Raw genomic sequence first — 16,294 nt, 5'->3', positions numbered from 1 at the left:
CTGATGCATCAGAAGGTGCGAGGCCCTTGCTAAATTCTGTGCACAGACTTTGAGATCTATACTTTAGACTGTATCTAAACCTGCTCCAACATGGACTGACATTCTGGCCTACTTTCAGCCGATGCAACTTGTCTGTCGCTGAACAGTCGCTTTTTATGTATTCAGCACCTATGTATAATGTTGTAAAAATGCTCTAGAAGCTAAAGTCGCAGAAATGTCACACATATTTGGCCTGCAACTTTCTGTGCGACAAATTCAGACAGGAAAAATCAGTATAAATCCTTAGAAAATTATCCCCCAGTGTCTCCATCTGCTGGCGGTATTGAATAAGCATTGCTGCACTGATGGGGTATGCATTAGACGAAAAAAAAGAAGAAAAAGAAGAATAATACGCCCAGAAAAGAGGCGAAAAGGAGAAAAACGTAAAAAAACGTGAAAAAAAAGTAAGAGGAAGAGAAGGGAAAAAAAGGTGGAAATGGGTTTAAAAGTGATTTCGGCGGAGAAATATATATATATATATATATATATATATATATATATATATATACGCGCACACACACACATATATATAAACGTATTCTCCGTTGAGATATTGCAGCCGCTGCTGTGTCCAGGCCCAGGAGCCTTAGCACTGTGCTGTGATGTCACTCAATACCACTGACATCACTAGGTGTAAACAACATCTCTCCTTTGCTGTGTATGTGACTATGGAGCTGTTTGGTGATGTCGTCTATTATGGCCTTCATAGAAGCAACAGGAGATTGTTGCATCCATCTAGAACCCTCAGAACTACAGTGCTATGATGTCACTCACTTCCACAGGCCTTGCAGAGTGTAAACAACAACAACCCAGCTTTGTTGTGTATGTAACCATAGGGATTTGTGATGTCACCTAGAACCTTCACAGCAGCGACAGCTTTATGAGGAGCATCAGCACTGCTCTGCCTGAGCAGAACCATCACCGCCATAGGTTGTCAAATAACCCGGATTTAACCCACACAGGTAAGTCCAATGGGGTGCAGGCATGTCCTCTATGCTTACAGCTTCCCGTGGGTGTTGGTTTGATACCGTTTGGGGACAGCCAAGGAGGCATCTGCAGGCAACAAAGGTAGGTGTGTGCTTGTGTGTGTGTTTCCTATGCAGATCCTAAGCCCAGTGTCACATGCAAGTAGGAGGAGTAAGAAGGGTTCCTGGCAAATCCGGGTTATGGATTGCATTTAAAAAGGCCCCGTGGGAGTGCAATGGGCCCCTGTCTTGCTGCTTAGCAATAATGGTATGGGTTTAGGTTCTGCTGTGTGTACTGGTGGTTGACTGCCCCCCAGCCCAGAGTGTGCATGGAAAATTGTCTGGCAGTCTCCCTGACAGCAAGCAGTGATAGTGCCCATGAAGGGGACCTTGTTGGGCCCGCCCCTTTCACGGTTATCGCTTCTCGGCCTTTTGGCTAAGATCAAGTGTAGTATCTGTTCTTATCAGTTTAATATCTGATACGTCCCCTATCTGGGGACCATATATTAAATGGATTTTTGAGAACGGGGGCCGATTTCGAAGCTTGCTTCCGTCGCCCTATGCATTGACCCGATATGGCAGTATCTTCGGGTACAGTGCACCACCCCCTTACAGGGTTAAAAAGAAAGATTCCTACTTTCATTGCTACCTGCTTGCTGGCTAGCCAGCTAGCCAGCCCTGTGGGCCTTGCTGCTGCTGCTGCAGCCAAAAAACAAAAGGTGGTGCTGCTGCTGCTTCTGCTGCTTCTGCTTCTGCTTGTGTCTGGCCGCTGTTGGAGCGTCCAGGCACAGGACTTCTGCTGCTGCTGACTAAATGGCCTCCTTAATTGGATCATTTGAGTAGCCAGCACACCTGTGCAGGTAGGGCATGACATGATAGGCAGCTGCCTTGATAGCGGGTGGGTGCTGAATGTTCCTAATTGACAAAATAAGATTAATGCTTATGAAGAAATATAAAATCTCATCCCTTCCCCAATATCGCGCCACACCCCTACCCCTTAATTCCCTGGTTGAACTTGATGGACATATGTCTTTTTTCGACCGTACTAACTATGTAACTATGTAACATAACATGGGGGGGGTCTCCTGGCTGTTCACACAGGTGTGTCATTGCTGTACATTGACCATGCATTGCTTCTGTGGTATTGCAAAGGCAAAGACAAATGCTTCCAGCCATCCATTGCACTAATGGATTGGTCATCAGCTGGCTGTCTATGTCCCGCATCAATATAGACCAAAGTACAGAGGGTTAGGCTATGCTATTGTGCACCTACCTGATGCATCAGAAGGTGCGAGGCCCTTGCTAAATTCTGTGCACAGACTTTGAGATCTATACTTTAGACTGTATCTAAACCTGCTCCAACATGGACTGACATTCTGGCCTACTTTCAGCCGATGCGACTTGTCTGTCGCTGAACAGTCGCTTTTTATGTATTCAGCACCTATGTATAATGTTGTAAAAATGCTCTAGAAGCTAAAGTCGCAGAAATGTCACACATATTTGGCCTGCAACTTTCTGTGCGACAAATTCAGACAGGAAAAATCAGTATAAATCCTTAGAAAATTATCCCCCAGTGTCTCCATCTGCTGGCGGTATTGAATAAGCATTGCTGCACTGATGGGGTATGCATTAGACGAAAAAAAAGAAGAAAAAGAAGAATAATACGCCCAGAAAAGAGGCGAAAAGGAGAAAAACGTAAAAAAACGTGAAAAAAAAGTAAGAGGAAGAGAAGGGAAAAAAAGGTGGAAATGGGTTTAAAAGTGATTTCGGCGGAGAAATATATATATATATATATATATATATATATATATACGCGCACACACACACATATATATAAACGTATTCTCCGTTGAGATATTGCAGCCGCTGCTGTGTCCAGGCCCAGGAGCCTTAGCACTGTGCTGTGATGTCACTCAATACCACTGACATCACTAGGTGTAAACAACATCTCTCCTTTGCTGTGTATGTGACTATGGAGCTGTTTGGTGATGTCGTCTATTATGGCCTTCATAGAAGCAACAGGAGATTGTTGCATCCATCTAGAACCCTCAGAACTACAGTGCTATGATGTCACTCACTTCCACAGGCCTTGCAGAGTGTAAACAACAACAACCCAGCTTTGTTGTGTATGTAACCATAGGGATTTGTGATGTCACCTAGAACCTTCACAGCAGCGACAGCTTTATGAGGAGCATCAGCACTGCTCTGCCTGAGCAGAACCATCACCGCCATAGGTTGTCAAATAACCCGGATTTAACCCACACAGGTAAGTCCAATGGGGTGCAGGCATGTCCTCTATGCTTACAGCTTCCCGTGGGTGTTGGTTTGATACCGTTTGGGGACAGCCAAGGAGGCATCTGCAGGCAACAAAGGTAGGTGTGTGCTTGTGTGTGTGTTTCCTATGCAGATCCTAAGCCCAGTGTCACAGTGTCACATGCAAGTAGGAGGAGTAAGAAGGGTTCCTGGCAAATCCGGGTTATGGATTGCATTTAAAAAGGCCCCGTGGGAGTGCAATGGGCCCCTGTCTTGCTGCTTAGCAATAATGGTATGGGTTTAGGTTCTGCTGTGTGTACTGGTGGTTGACTGCCCCCCAGCCCAGAGTGTGCATGGAAAATTGTCTGGCAGCCTCCCTGACAGCAAGCAGTGATAGTGCCCATGAAGGGGACCTTGTTGGGCCCGCCCCTTTCACGGTTATCGCTTCTCGGCCTTTTGGCTAAGATCAAGTGTAGTATCTGTTCTTATCAGTTTAATATCTGATACGTCCCCTATCTGGGGACCATATATTAAATGGATTTTTGAGAACGGGGGCCGATTTCGAAGCTTGCTTCCGTCGCCCTATGCATTGACCCGATATGGCAGTATCTTCGGGTACAGTGCACCACCCCCTTACAGGGTTAAAAAGAAAGATTCCTACTTTCATTGCTACCTGCTTGCTGGCTAGCCAGCTAGCCAGCCCTGTGGGCCTTGCTGCTGCTGCTGCAGCCAAAAAACAAAAGGTGGTGCTGCTGCTGCTTCTGCTGCTTCTGCTTCTGCTTGTGTCTGGCCGCTGTTGGAGCGTCCAGGCACAGGACTTCTGCTGCTGCTGACTAAATGGCCTCCTTAATTGGATCATTTGAGTAGCCAGCACACCTGTGCAGGTAGGGCATGACATGATAGGCAGCTGCCTTGATAGCGGGTGGGTGCTGAATGTTCCTAATTGACAAAATAAGATTAATGCTTATGAAGAAATATAAAATCTCATCCCTTCCCCAATATCGCGCCACACCCCTACCCCTTAATTCCCTGGTTGAACTTGATGGACATATGTCTTTTTTCGACCGTACTAACTATGTAACTATGTAACATAACATGGGGGGGGTCTCCTGGCTGTTCACACAGGTGTGTCATTGCTGTACATTGACCATGCATTGCTTCTGTGGTATTGCAAAGGCAAAGACAAATGCTTCCAGCCATCCATTGCACTAATGGATTGGTCATCAGCTGGCTGTCTATGTCCCGCATCAATATAGACCAAAGTACAGAGGGTTAGGCTATGCTATTGTGCACCTACCTGATGCATCAGAAGGTGCGAGGCCCTTGCTAAATTCTGTGCACAGACTTTGAGATCTATACTTTAGACTGTATCTAAACCTGCTCCAACATGGACTGACATTCTGGCCTACTTTCAGCCGATGCGACTTGTCTGTCGCTGAACAGTCGCTTTTTATGTATTCAGCACCTATGTATAATGTTGTAAAAATGCTCTAGAAGCTAAAGTCGCAGAAATGTCACACATATTTGGCCTGCAACTTTCTGTGCGACAAATTCAGACAGGAAAAATCAGTATAAATCCTTAGAAAATTATCCCCCAGTGTCTCCATCTGCTGGCGGTATTGAATAAGCATTGCTGCACTGATGGGGTATGCATTAGACGAAAAAAAAGAAGAAAAAGAAGAATAATACGCCCAGAAAAGAGGCGAAAAGGAGAAAAACGTAAAAAAACGTGAAAAAAAAGTAAGAGGAAGAGAAGGGAAAAAAAGGTGGAAATGGGTTTAAAAGTGATTTCGGCGGAGAAATATATATATATATATATATATATATATATATATATATATATATATACGCGCACACACACACATATATATAAACGTATTCTCCGTTGAGATATTGCAGCCGCTGCTGTGTCCAGGCCCAGGAGCCTTAGCACTGTGCTGTGATGTCACTCAATACCACTGACATCACTAGGTGTAAACAACATCTCTCCTTTGCTGTGTATGTGACTATGGAGCTGTTTGGTGATGTCGTCTATTATGGCCTTCATAGAAGCAACAGGAGATTGTTGCATCCATCTAGAACCCTCAGAACTACAGTGCTATGATGTCACTCACTTCCACAGGCCTTGCAGAGTGTAAACAACAACAACCCAGCTTTGTTGTGTATGTAACCATAGGGATTTGTGATGTCACCTAGAACCTTCACAGCAGCGACAGCTTTATGAGGAGCATCAGCACTGCTCTGCCTGAGCAGAACCATCACCGCCATAGGTTGTCAAATAACCCGGATTTAACCCACACAGGTAAGTCCAATGGGGTGCAGGCATGTCCTCTATGCTTACAGCTTCCCGTGGGTGTTGGTTTGATACCGTTTGGGGACAGCCAAGGAGGCATCTGCAGGCAACAAAGGTAGGTGTGTGCTTGTGTGTGTGTTTCCTATGCAGATCCTAAGCCCAGTGTCACATGCAAGTAGGAGGAGTAAGAAGGGTTCCTGGCAAATCCGGGTTATGGATTGCATTTAAAAAGGCCCCGTGGGAGTGCAATGGGCCCCTGTCTTGCTGCTTAGCAATAATGGTATGGGTTTAGGTTCTGCTGTGTGTACTGGTGGTTGACTGCCCCCCAGCCCAGAGTGTGCATGGAAAATTGTCTGGCAGCCTCCCTGACAGCAAGCAGTGATAGTGCCCATGAAGGGGACCTTGTTGGGCCCGCCCCTTTCACGGTTATCGCTTCTCGGCCTTTTGGCTAAGATCAAGTGTAGTATCTGTTCTTATCAGTTTAATATCTGATACGTCCCCTATCTGGGGACCATATATTAAATGGATTTTTGAGAACGGGGGCCGATTTCGAAGCTTGCTTCCGTCGCCCTATGCATTGACCCGATATGGCAGTATCTTCGGGTACAGTGCACCACCCCCTTACAGGGTTAAAAAGAAAGATTCCTACTTTCATTGCTACCTGCTTGCTGGCTAGCCAGCTAGCCAGCCCTGTGGGCCTTGCTGCTGCTGCTGCAGCCAAAAAACAAAAGGTGGTGCTGCTGCTGCTTCTGCTGCTTCTGCTTCTGCTTGTGTCTGGCCGCTGTTGGAGCGTCCAGGCACAGGACTTCTGCTGCTGCTGACTAAATGGCCTCCTTAATTGGATCATTTGAGTAGCCAGCACACCTGTGCAGGTAGGGCATGACATGATAGGCAGCTGCCTTGATAGCGGGTGGGTGCTGAATGTTCCTAATTGACAAAATAAGATTAATGCTTATGAAGAAATATAAAATCTCATCCCTTCCCCAATATCGCGCCACACCCCTACCCCTTAATTCCCTGGTTGAACTTGATGGACATATGTCTTTTTTCGACCGTACTAACTATGTAACTATGTAACATAACATGGGGGGGGTCTCCTGGCTGTTCACACAGGTGTGTCATTGCTGTACATTGACCATGCATTGCTTCTGTGGTATTGCAAAGGCAAAGACAAATGCTTCCAGCCATCCATTGCACTAATGGATTGGTCATCAGCTGGCTGTCTATGTCCCGCATCAATATAGACCAAAGTACAGAGGGTTAGGCTATGCTATTGTGCACCTACCTGATGCATCAGAAGGTGCGAGGCCCTTGCTAAATTCTGTGCACAGACTTTGAGATCTATACTTTAGACTGTATCTAAACCTGCTCCAACATGGACTGACATTCTGGCCTACTTTCAGCCGATGCGACTTGTCTGTCGCTGAACAGTCGCTTTTTATGTATTCAGCACCTATGTATAATGTTGTAAAAATGCTCTAGAAGCTAAAGTCGCAGAAATGTCACACATATTTGGCCTGCAACTTTCTGTGCGACAAATTCAGACAGGAAAAATCAGTATAAATCCTTAGAAAATTATCCCCCAGTGTCTCCATCTGCTGGCGGTATTGAATAAGCATTGCTGCACTGATGGGGTATGCATTAGACGAAAAAAAAGAAGAAAAAGAAGAATAATACGCCCAGAAAAGAGGCGAAAAGGAGAAAAACGTAAAAAAACGTGAAAAAAAAGTAAGAGGAAGAGAAGGGAAAAAAAGGTGGAAATGGGTTTAAAAGTGATTTCGGCGGAGAAATATATATATATATATATATATATATATATATATATATATATATACGCGCACACACACACATATATATAAACGTATTCTCCGTTGAGATATTGCAGCCGCTGCTGTGTCCAGGCCCAGGAGCCTTAGCACTGTGCTGTGATGTCACTCAATACCACTGACATCACTAGGTGTAAACAACATCTCTCCTTTGCTGTGTATGTGACTATGGAGCTGTTTGGTGATGTCGTCTATTATGGCCTTCATAGAAGCAACAGGAGATTGTTGCATCCATCTAGAACCCTCAGAACTACAGTGCTATGATGTCACTCACTTCCACAGGCCTTGCAGAGTGTAAACAACAACAACCCAGCTTTGTTGTGTATGTAACCATAGGGATTTGTGATGTCACCTAGAACCTTCACAGCAGCGACAGCTTTATGAGGAGCATCAGCACTGCTCTGCCTGAGCAGAACCATCACCGCCATAGGTTGTCAAATAACCCGGATTTAACCCACACAGGTAAGTCCAATGGGGTGCAGGCATGTCCTCTATGCTTACAGCTTCCCGTGGGTGTTGGTTTGATACCGTTTGGGGACAGCCAAGGAGGCATCTGCAGGCAACAAAGGTAGGTGTGTGCTTGTGTGTGTGTTTCCTATGCAGATCCTAAGCCCAGTGTCACATGCAAGTAGGAGGAGTAAGAAGGGTTCCTGGCAAATCCGGGTTATGGATTGCATTTAAAAAGGCCCCGTGGGAGTGCAATGGGCCCCTGTCTTGCTGCTTAGCAATAATGGTATGGGTTTAGGTTCTGCTGTGTGTACTGGTGGTTGACTGCCCCCCAGCCCAGAGTGTGCATGGAAAATTGTCTGGCAGCCTCCCTGACAGCAAGCAGTGATAGTGCCCATGAAGGGGACCTTGTTGGGCCCGCCCCTTTCACGGTTATCGCTTCTCGGCCTTTTGGCTAAGATCAAGTGTAGTATCTGTTCTTATCAGTTTAATATCTGATACGTCCCCTATCTGGGGACCATATATTAAATGGATTTTTGAGAACGGGGGCCGATTTCGAAGCTTGCTTCCGTCGCCCTATGCATTGACCCGATATGGCAGTATCTTCGGGTACAGTGCACCACCCCCTTACAGGGTTAAAAAGAAAGATTCCTACTTTCATTGCTACCTGCTTGCTGGCTAGCCAGCTAGCCAGCCCTGTGGGCCTTGCTGCTGCTGCTGCAGCCAAAAAACAAAAGGTGGTGCTGCTGCTGCTTCTGCTGCTTCTGCTTCTGCTTGTGTCTGGCCGCTGTTGGAGCGTCCAGGCACAGGACTTCTGCTGCTGCTGACTAAATGGCCTCCTTAATTGGATCATTTGAGTAGCCAGCACACCTGTGCAGGTAGGGCATGACATGATAGGCAGCTGCCTTGATAGCGGGTGGGTGCTGAATGTTCCTAATTGACAAAATAAGATTAATGCTTATGAAGAAATATAAAATCTCATCCCTTCCCCAATATCGCGCCACACCCCTACCCCTTAATTCCCTGGTTGAACTTGATGGACATATGTCTTTTTTCGACCGTACTAACTATGTAACTATGTAACATAACATGGGGGGGGTCTCCTGGCTGTTCACACAGGTGTGTCATTGCTGTACATTGACCATGCATTGCTTCTGTGGTATTGCAAAGGCAAAGACAAATGCTTCCAGCCATCCATTGCACTAATGGATTGGTCATCAGCTGGCTGTCTATGTCCCGCATCAATATAGACCAAAGTACAGAGGGTTAGGCTATGCTATTGTGCACCTACCTGATGCATCAGAAGGTGCGAGGCCCTTGCTAAATTCTGTGCACAGACTTTGAGATCTATACTTTAGACTGTATCTAAACCTGCTCCAACATGGACTGACATTCTGGCCTACTTTCAGCCGATGCGACTTGTCTGTCGCTGAACAGTCGCTTTTTATGTATTCAGCACCTATGTATAATGTTGTAAAAATGCTCTAGAAGCTAAAGTCGCAGAAATGTCACACATATTTGGCCTGCAACTTTCTGTGCGACAAATTCAGACAGGAAAAATCAGTATAAATCCTTAGAAAATTATCCCCCAGTGTCTCCATCTGCTGGCGGTATTGAATAAGCATTGCTGCACTGATGGGGTATGCATTAGACGAAAAAAAAGAAGAAAAAGAAGAATAATACGCCCAGAAAAGAGGCGAAAAGGAGAAAAACGTAAAAAAACGTGAAAAAAAAGTAAGAGGAAGAGAAGGGAAAAAAAGGTGGAAATGGGTTTAAAAGTGATTTCGGCGGAGAAATATATATATATATATATATATATATATATATATATATATATACGCGCACACACACACATATATATAAACGTATTCTCCGTTGAGATATTGCAGCCGCTGCTGTGTCCAGGCCCAGGAGCCTTAGCACTGTGCTGTGATGTCACTCAATACCACTGACATCACTAGGTGTAAACAACATCTCTCCTTTGCTGTGTATGTGACTATGGAGCTGTTTGGTGATGTCGTCTATTATGGCCTTCATAGAAGCAACAGGAGATTGTTGCATCCATCTAGAACCCTCAGAACTACAGTGCTATGATGTCACTCACTTCCACAGGCCTTGCAGAGTGTAAACAACAACAACCCAGCTTTGTTGTGTATGTAACCATAGGGATTTGTGATGTCACCTAGAACCTTCACAGCAGCGACAGCTTTATGAGGAGCATCAGCACTGCTCTGCCTGAGCAGAACCATCACCGCCATAGGTTGTCAAATAACCCGGATTTAACCCACACAGGTAAGTCCAATGGGGTGCAGGCATGTCCTCTATGCTTACAGCTTCCCGTGGGTGTTGGTTTGATACCGTTTGGGGACAGCCAAGGAGGCATCTGCAGGCAACAAAGGTAGGTGTGTGCTTGTGTGTGTGTTTCCTATGCAGATCCTAAGCCCAGTGTCACATGCAAGTAGGAGGAGTAAGAAGGGTTCCTGGCAAATCCGGGTTATGGATTGCATTTAAAAAGGCCCCGTGGGAGTGCAATGGGCCCCTGTCTTGCTGCTTAGCAATAATGGTATGGGTTTAGGTTCTGCTGTGTGTACTGGTGGTTGACTGCCCCCCAGCCCAGAGTGTGCATGGAAAATTGTCTGGCAGCCTCCCTGACAGCAAGCAGTGATAGTGCCCATGAAGGGGACCTTGTTGGGCCCGCCCCTTTCACGGTTATCGCTTCTCGGCCTTTTGGCTAAGATCAAGTGTAGTATCTGTTCTTATCAGTTTAATATCTGATACGTCCCCTATCTGGGGACCATATATTAAATGGATTTTTGAGAACGGGGGCCGATTTCGAAGCTTGCTTCCGTCGCCCTATGCATTGACCCGATATGGCAGTATCTTCGGGTACAGTGCACCACCCCCTTACAGGGTTAAAAAGAAAGATTCCTACTTTCATTGCTACCTGCTTGCTGGCTAGCCAGCTAGCCAGCCCTGTGGGCCTTGCTGCTGCTGCTGCAGCCAAAAAACAAAAGGTGCTGCTGCTGCTGCTTCTGCTGCTTCTGCTTCTGCTTGTGTCTGGCCGCTGTTGGAGCGTCCAGGCACAGGACTTCTGCTGCTGCTGACTAAATGGCCTCCTTAATTGGATCATTTGAGTAGCCAGCACACCTGTGCAGGTAGGGCATGACATGATAGGCAGCTGCCTTGATAGCGGGTGGGTGCTGAATGTTCCTAATTGACAAAATAAGATTAATGCTTATGAAGAAATATAAAATCTCATCCCTTCCCCAATATCGCGCCACACCCCTACCCCTTAATTCCCTGGTTGAACTTGATGGACATATGTCTTTTTTCGACCGTACTAACTATGTAACTATGTAACATAACATGGGGGGGGTCTCCTGGCTGTTCACACAGGTGTGTCATTGCTGTACATTGACCATGCATTGCTTCTGTGGTATTGCAAAGGCAAAGACAAATGCTTCCAGCCATCCATTGCACTAATGGATTGGTCATCAGCTGGCTGTCTATGTCCCGCATCAATATAGACCAAAGTACAGAGGGTTAGGCTATGCTATTGTGCACCTACCTGATGCATCAGAAGGTGCGAGGCCCTTGCTAAATTCTGTGCACAGACTTTGAGATCTATACTTTAGACTGTATCTAAACCTGCTCCAACATGGACTGACATTCTGGCCTACTTTCAGCCGATGCGACTTGTCTGTCGCTGAACAGTCGCTTTTTATGTATTCAGCACCTATGTATAATGTTGTAAAAATGCTCTAGAAGCTAAAGTCGCAGAAATGTCACACATATTTGGCCTGCAACTTTCTGTGCGACAAATTCAGACAGGAAAAATCAGTATAAATCCTTAGAAAATTATCCCCCAGTGTCTCCATCTGCTGGCGGTATTGAATAAGCATTGCTGCACTGATGGGGTATGCATTAGACGAAAAAAAAGAAGAAAAAGAAGAATAATACGCCCAGAAAAGAGGCGAAAAGGAGAAAAACGTAAAAAAACGTGAAAAAAAAGTAAGAGGAAGAGAAGGGAAAAAAGGTGGAAATGGGTTTAAAAGTGATTTCGGCGGAGAAATATATATATATATATATATATATATATATATATATATATATATATACGCGCACACACACACATATATATAAACGTATTCTCCGTTGAGATATTGCAGCCGCTGCTGTGTCCAGGCCCAGGAGCCTTAGCACTGTGCTGTGATGTCACTCAATACCACTGACATCACTAGGTGTAAACAACATCTCTCCTTTGCTGTGTATGTGACTATGGAGCTGTTTGGTGATGTCGTCTATTATGGCCTTCATAGAAGCAACAGGAGATTGTTGCATCCATCTAGAACCCTCAGAACTACAGTGCTATGATGTCACTCACTTCCACAGGCCTTGCAGAGTGTAAACAACAACAACCCAGCTTTGTTGTGTATGTAACCATAGGGATTTGTGATGTCACCTAGAACCTTCACAGCAGCGACAGCTTTATGAGGAGCATCAGCACTGCTCTGCCTGAGCAGAACCATCACCGCCATAGGTTGTCAAATAACCCGGATTTAACCCACACAGGTAAGTCCAATGGGGTGCAGGCATGTCCTCTATGCTTACAGCTTCCCGTGGGTGTTGGTTTGATACCGTTTGGGGACAGCCAAGGAGGCATCTGCAGGCAACAAAGGTAGGTGTGTGCTTGTGTGTGTGTTTCCTATGCAGATCCTAAGCCCAGTGTCACATGCAAGTAGGAGGAGTAAGAAGGGTTCCTGGCAAATCCGGGTTATGGATTGCATTTAAAAAGGCCCCGTGGGAGTGCAATGGGCCCCTGTCTTGCTGCTTAGCAATAATGGTATGGGTTTAGGTTCTGCTGTGTGTACTGGTGGTTGACTGCCCCCCAGCCCAGAGTGTGCATGGAAAATTGTCTGGCAGCCTCCCTGACAGCAAGCAGTGATAGTGCCCATGAAGGGGACCTTGTTGGGCCCGCCCCTTTCACGGTTATCGCTTCTCGGCCTTTTGGCTAAGATCAAGTGTAGTATCTGTTCTTATCAGTTTAATATCTGATACGTCCCCTATCTGGGGACCATATATTAAATGGATTTTTGAGAACGGGGGCCGATTTCGAAGCTTGCTTCCGTCGCCCTATGCATTGACCCGATATGGCAGTATCTTCGGGTACAGTGCACCACCCCCTTACAGGGTTAAAAAGAAAGATTCCTACTTTCATTGCTACCTGCTTGCTGGCTAGCCAGCTAGCCAGCCCTGTGGGCCTTGCTGCTGCTGCTGCAGCCAAAAAACAAAAGGTGGTGCTGCTGCTGCTTCTGCTGCTTCTGCTTCTGCTTGTGTCTGGCCGCTGTTGGAGCGTCCAGGCACAGGACTTCTGCTGCTGCTGACTAAATGGCCTCCTTAATTGGATCATTTGAGTAGCCAGCACACCTGTGCAGGTAGGGCATGACATGATAGGCAGCTGCCTTGATAGCGGGTGGGTGCTGAATGTTCCTAATTGACAAAATAAGATTAATGCTTATGAAGAAATATAAAATCTCATCCCTTCCCCAATATCGCGCCACACCCCTACCCCTTAATTCCCTGGTTGAACTTGATGGACATATGTCTTTTTTCGACCGTACTAACTATGTAACTATGTAACATAACATGGGGGGGGTCTCCTGGCTGTTCACACAGGTGTGTCATTGCTGTACATTGACCATGCATTGCTTCTGTGGTATTGCAAAGGCAAAGACAAATGCTTCCAGCCATCCATTGCACTAATGGATTGGTCATCAGCTGGCTGTCTATGTCCCGCATCAATATAGACCAAAGTACAGAGGGTTAGGCTATGCTATTGTGCACCTACCTGATGCATCAGAAGGTGCGAGGCCCTTGCTAAATTCTGTGCACAGACTTTGAGATCTATACTTTAGACTGTATCTAAACCTGCTCCAACATGGACTGACATTCTGGCCTACTTTCAGCCGATGCGACTTGTCTGTCGCTGAACAGTCGCTTTTTATGTATTCAGCACCTATGTATAATGTTGTAAAAATGCTCTAGAAGCTAAAGTCGCAGAAATGTCACACATATTTGGCCTGCAACTTTCTGTGCGACAAATTCAGACAGGAAAAATCTGTATAAATCCTTAGAAAATTATCCCCCAGTGTCTCCATCTGCTGGCGGTATTGAATAAGCATTGCTGCACTGATGGGGTATGCATTAGACGAAAAAAAAGAAGAAAAAGAAGAATAATACGCCCAGAAAAGAGGCGAAAAGGAGAAAAACGTAAAAAAACGTGAAAAAAAAGTAAGAGGAAGAGAAGGGAAAAAAAGGTGGAAATGGGTTTAAAAGTGATTTCGGCGGAGAAATATATATATATATATATATATATATATATATATATATATATATATACGCGCACACACACACATATATATAAACGTATTCTCCGTTGAGATATTGCAGCCGCTGCTGTGTCCAGGCCCAGGAGCCTTAGCACTGTGCTGTGATGTCACTCAATACCACTGACATCACTAGGTGTAAACAACATCTCTCCTTTGCTGTGTATGTGACTATGGAGCTGTTTGGTGATGTCGTCTATTATGGCCTTCATAGAAGCAACAGGAGATTGTTGCATCCATCTAGAACCCTCAGAACTACAGTGCTATGATGTCACTCACTTCCACAGGCCTTGCAGAGTGTAAACAACAACAACCCAGCTTTGTTGTGTATGTAACCATAGGGATTTGTGATGTCACCTAGAACCTTCACAGCAGCGACAGCTTTATGAGGAGCATCAGCACTGCTCTGCCTGAGCAGAACCATCACCGCCATAGGTTGTCAAATAACCCGGATTTAACCCACACAGGTAAGTCCAATGGGGTGCAGGCATGTCCTCTATGCTTACAGCTTCCCGTGGGTGTTGGTTTGATACCGTTTGGGGACAGCCAAGGAGGCATCTGCAGGCAACAAAGGTAGGTGTGTGCTTGTGTGTGTGTTTCCTATGCAGATCCTAAGCCCAGTGTCACATGCAAGTAGGAGGAGTAAGAAGGGTTCCTGGCAAATCCGGGTTATGGATTGCATTTAAAAAGGCCCCGTGGGAGTGCAATGGGCCCCTGTCTTGCTGCTTAGCAATAATGGTATGGGTTTAGGTTCTGCTGTGTGTACTGGTGGTTGACTGCCCCCCAGCCCAGAGTGTGCATGGAAAATTGTCTGGCAGCCTCCCTGACAGCAAGCAGTGATAGTGCCCATGAAGGGGACCTTGTTGGGCCCGCCCCTTTCACGGTTATCGCTTCTCGGCCTTTTGGCTAAGATCAAGTGTAGTATCTGTTCTTATCAGTTTAATATCTGATACGTCCCCTATCTGGGGACCATATATTAAATGGATTTTTGAGAACGGGGGCCGATTTCGAAGCTTGCTTCCGTCGCCCTATGCATTGACCCGATATGGCAGTATCTTCGGGTACAGTGCACCACCCCCTTACAGGGTTAAAAAGAAAGATTCCTACTTTCATTGCTACCTGCTTGCTGGCTAGCCAGCTAGCCAGCCCTGTGGGCCTTGCTGCTGCTGCTGCAGCCAAAAAACAAAAGGTGGTGCTGCTGCTGCTTCTGCTGCTTCTGCTTCTGCTTGTGTCTGGCCGCTGTTGGAGCGTCCAGGCACAGGACTTCTGCTGCTGCTGACTAAATGGCCTCCTTAATTGGATCATTTGAGTAGCCAGCACACCTGTGCAGGTAGGGCATGACATGATAGGCAGCTGCCTTGATAGCGGGTGGGTGCTGAATGTTCCTAATTGACAAAATAAGATTAATGCTTATGAAGAAATATAAAATCTCATCCCTTCCCCAATATCGCGCCACACCCCTACCCCTTAATTCCCTGGTTGAACTTGATGGACATATGTCTTTTTTCGACCGTACTAACTATGTAACTATGTAACATAACATGGGGGGGGTCTCCTGGCTGTTCACACAGGTGTGTCATTGCTGTACATTGACCATGCATTGCTTCTGTGGTATTGCAAAGGCAAAGACAAATGCTTCCAGCCATCCATTGCACTAATGGATTGGTCATCAGCTGGCTGTCTATGTCCCGCATCAATATAGACCAAAGTACAGAGGGTTAGGCTATGCTATTGTGCACCTACCTGATGCATCAGAAGGTGCGAGGCCCTTGCTAAATTCTGTGCACAGACTTTGAGATCTATACTTTAGACTGTATCTAAACCTGCTCCAACATGGACTGACATTCTGGCCTACTTTCAGCCGATGCGACTTGTCTGTCGCTGAACAGTCGCTTTTTATGTATTCAGCACCTATGTATAATGTTGTAAAAATGCTCTAGAAGCTAAAGTCGCAGAAATGTCACACATATTTGGCCTGCAACTTTCTGTGCGACAAATTCAGACAGGAAAAATCAGTATAAATCCTTAGAAAATTATCCCCCAGTGTCTCCATCTGCTGGCGGTATTGAATAAGCATTGCTGCAC

The 16,294-nt window shown here is 45.8% G+C and overlaps 7 non-coding genes across 7 annotated transcripts; all 7 read left to right on the top strand.

Annotated features, from left to right (window-relative positions):
• The first annotated feature begins 1,420 nt into the window (after positions 1–1,420).
• LOC130331097 (U2 spliceosomal RNA) lies at positions 1,421–1,611 on the top strand. The gene has a single exon (XR_008874063.1). It is a non-coding gene; the product is annotated as a U2 spliceosomal RNA (small nuclear RNA).
• Positions 1,612–3,697: 2,086 nt separating this feature from the next.
• On the top strand, positions 3,698–3,888 carry LOC130331096 (U2 spliceosomal RNA). The gene has a single exon (XR_008874062.1). It is a non-coding gene; the product is annotated as a U2 spliceosomal RNA (small nuclear RNA).
• Positions 3,889–5,978: 2,090 nt separating this feature from the next.
• LOC130331094 (U2 spliceosomal RNA) lies at positions 5,979–6,169 on the top strand. Its single transcript, XR_008874061.1, has one exon. It is a non-coding gene; the product is annotated as a U2 spliceosomal RNA (small nuclear RNA).
• Positions 6,170–8,257: 2,088 nt separating this feature from the next.
• Positions 8,258–8,448, top strand: LOC130331093 (U2 spliceosomal RNA). Its single transcript, XR_008874060.1, has one exon. It is a non-coding gene; the product is annotated as a U2 spliceosomal RNA (small nuclear RNA).
• A 2,086-nt stretch (positions 8,449–10,534) lies between these two features.
• On the top strand, positions 10,535–10,725 carry LOC130331092 (U2 spliceosomal RNA). Its single transcript, XR_008874059.1, has one exon. It is a non-coding gene; the product is annotated as a U2 spliceosomal RNA (small nuclear RNA).
• A 2,089-nt stretch (positions 10,726–12,814) lies between these two features.
• LOC130331090 (U2 spliceosomal RNA) lies at positions 12,815–13,005 on the top strand. The gene has a single exon (XR_008874057.1). It is a non-coding gene; the product is annotated as a U2 spliceosomal RNA (small nuclear RNA).
• Positions 13,006–15,095: 2,090 nt separating this feature from the next.
• On the top strand, positions 15,096–15,286 carry LOC130331089 (U2 spliceosomal RNA). Its single transcript, XR_008874056.1, has one exon. It is a non-coding gene; the product is annotated as a U2 spliceosomal RNA (small nuclear RNA).
• The last annotated feature ends 1,008 nt before the right edge of the window (positions 15,287–16,294 follow it).

Source organism: Hyla sarda, unplaced genomic scaffold (genome assembly GCF_029499605.1).
Source record: "Hyla sarda isolate aHylSar1 unplaced genomic scaffold, aHylSar1.hap1 scaffold_346, whole genome shotgun sequence".
Taxonomy (NCBI): domain Eukaryota; kingdom Metazoa; phylum Chordata; class Amphibia; order Anura; family Hylidae; genus Hyla; species Hyla sarda.
The sequence above is the reverse complement of the archived record's forward strand: the minus strand, read 5'-3'. Positions and strand labels throughout refer to the sequence as shown.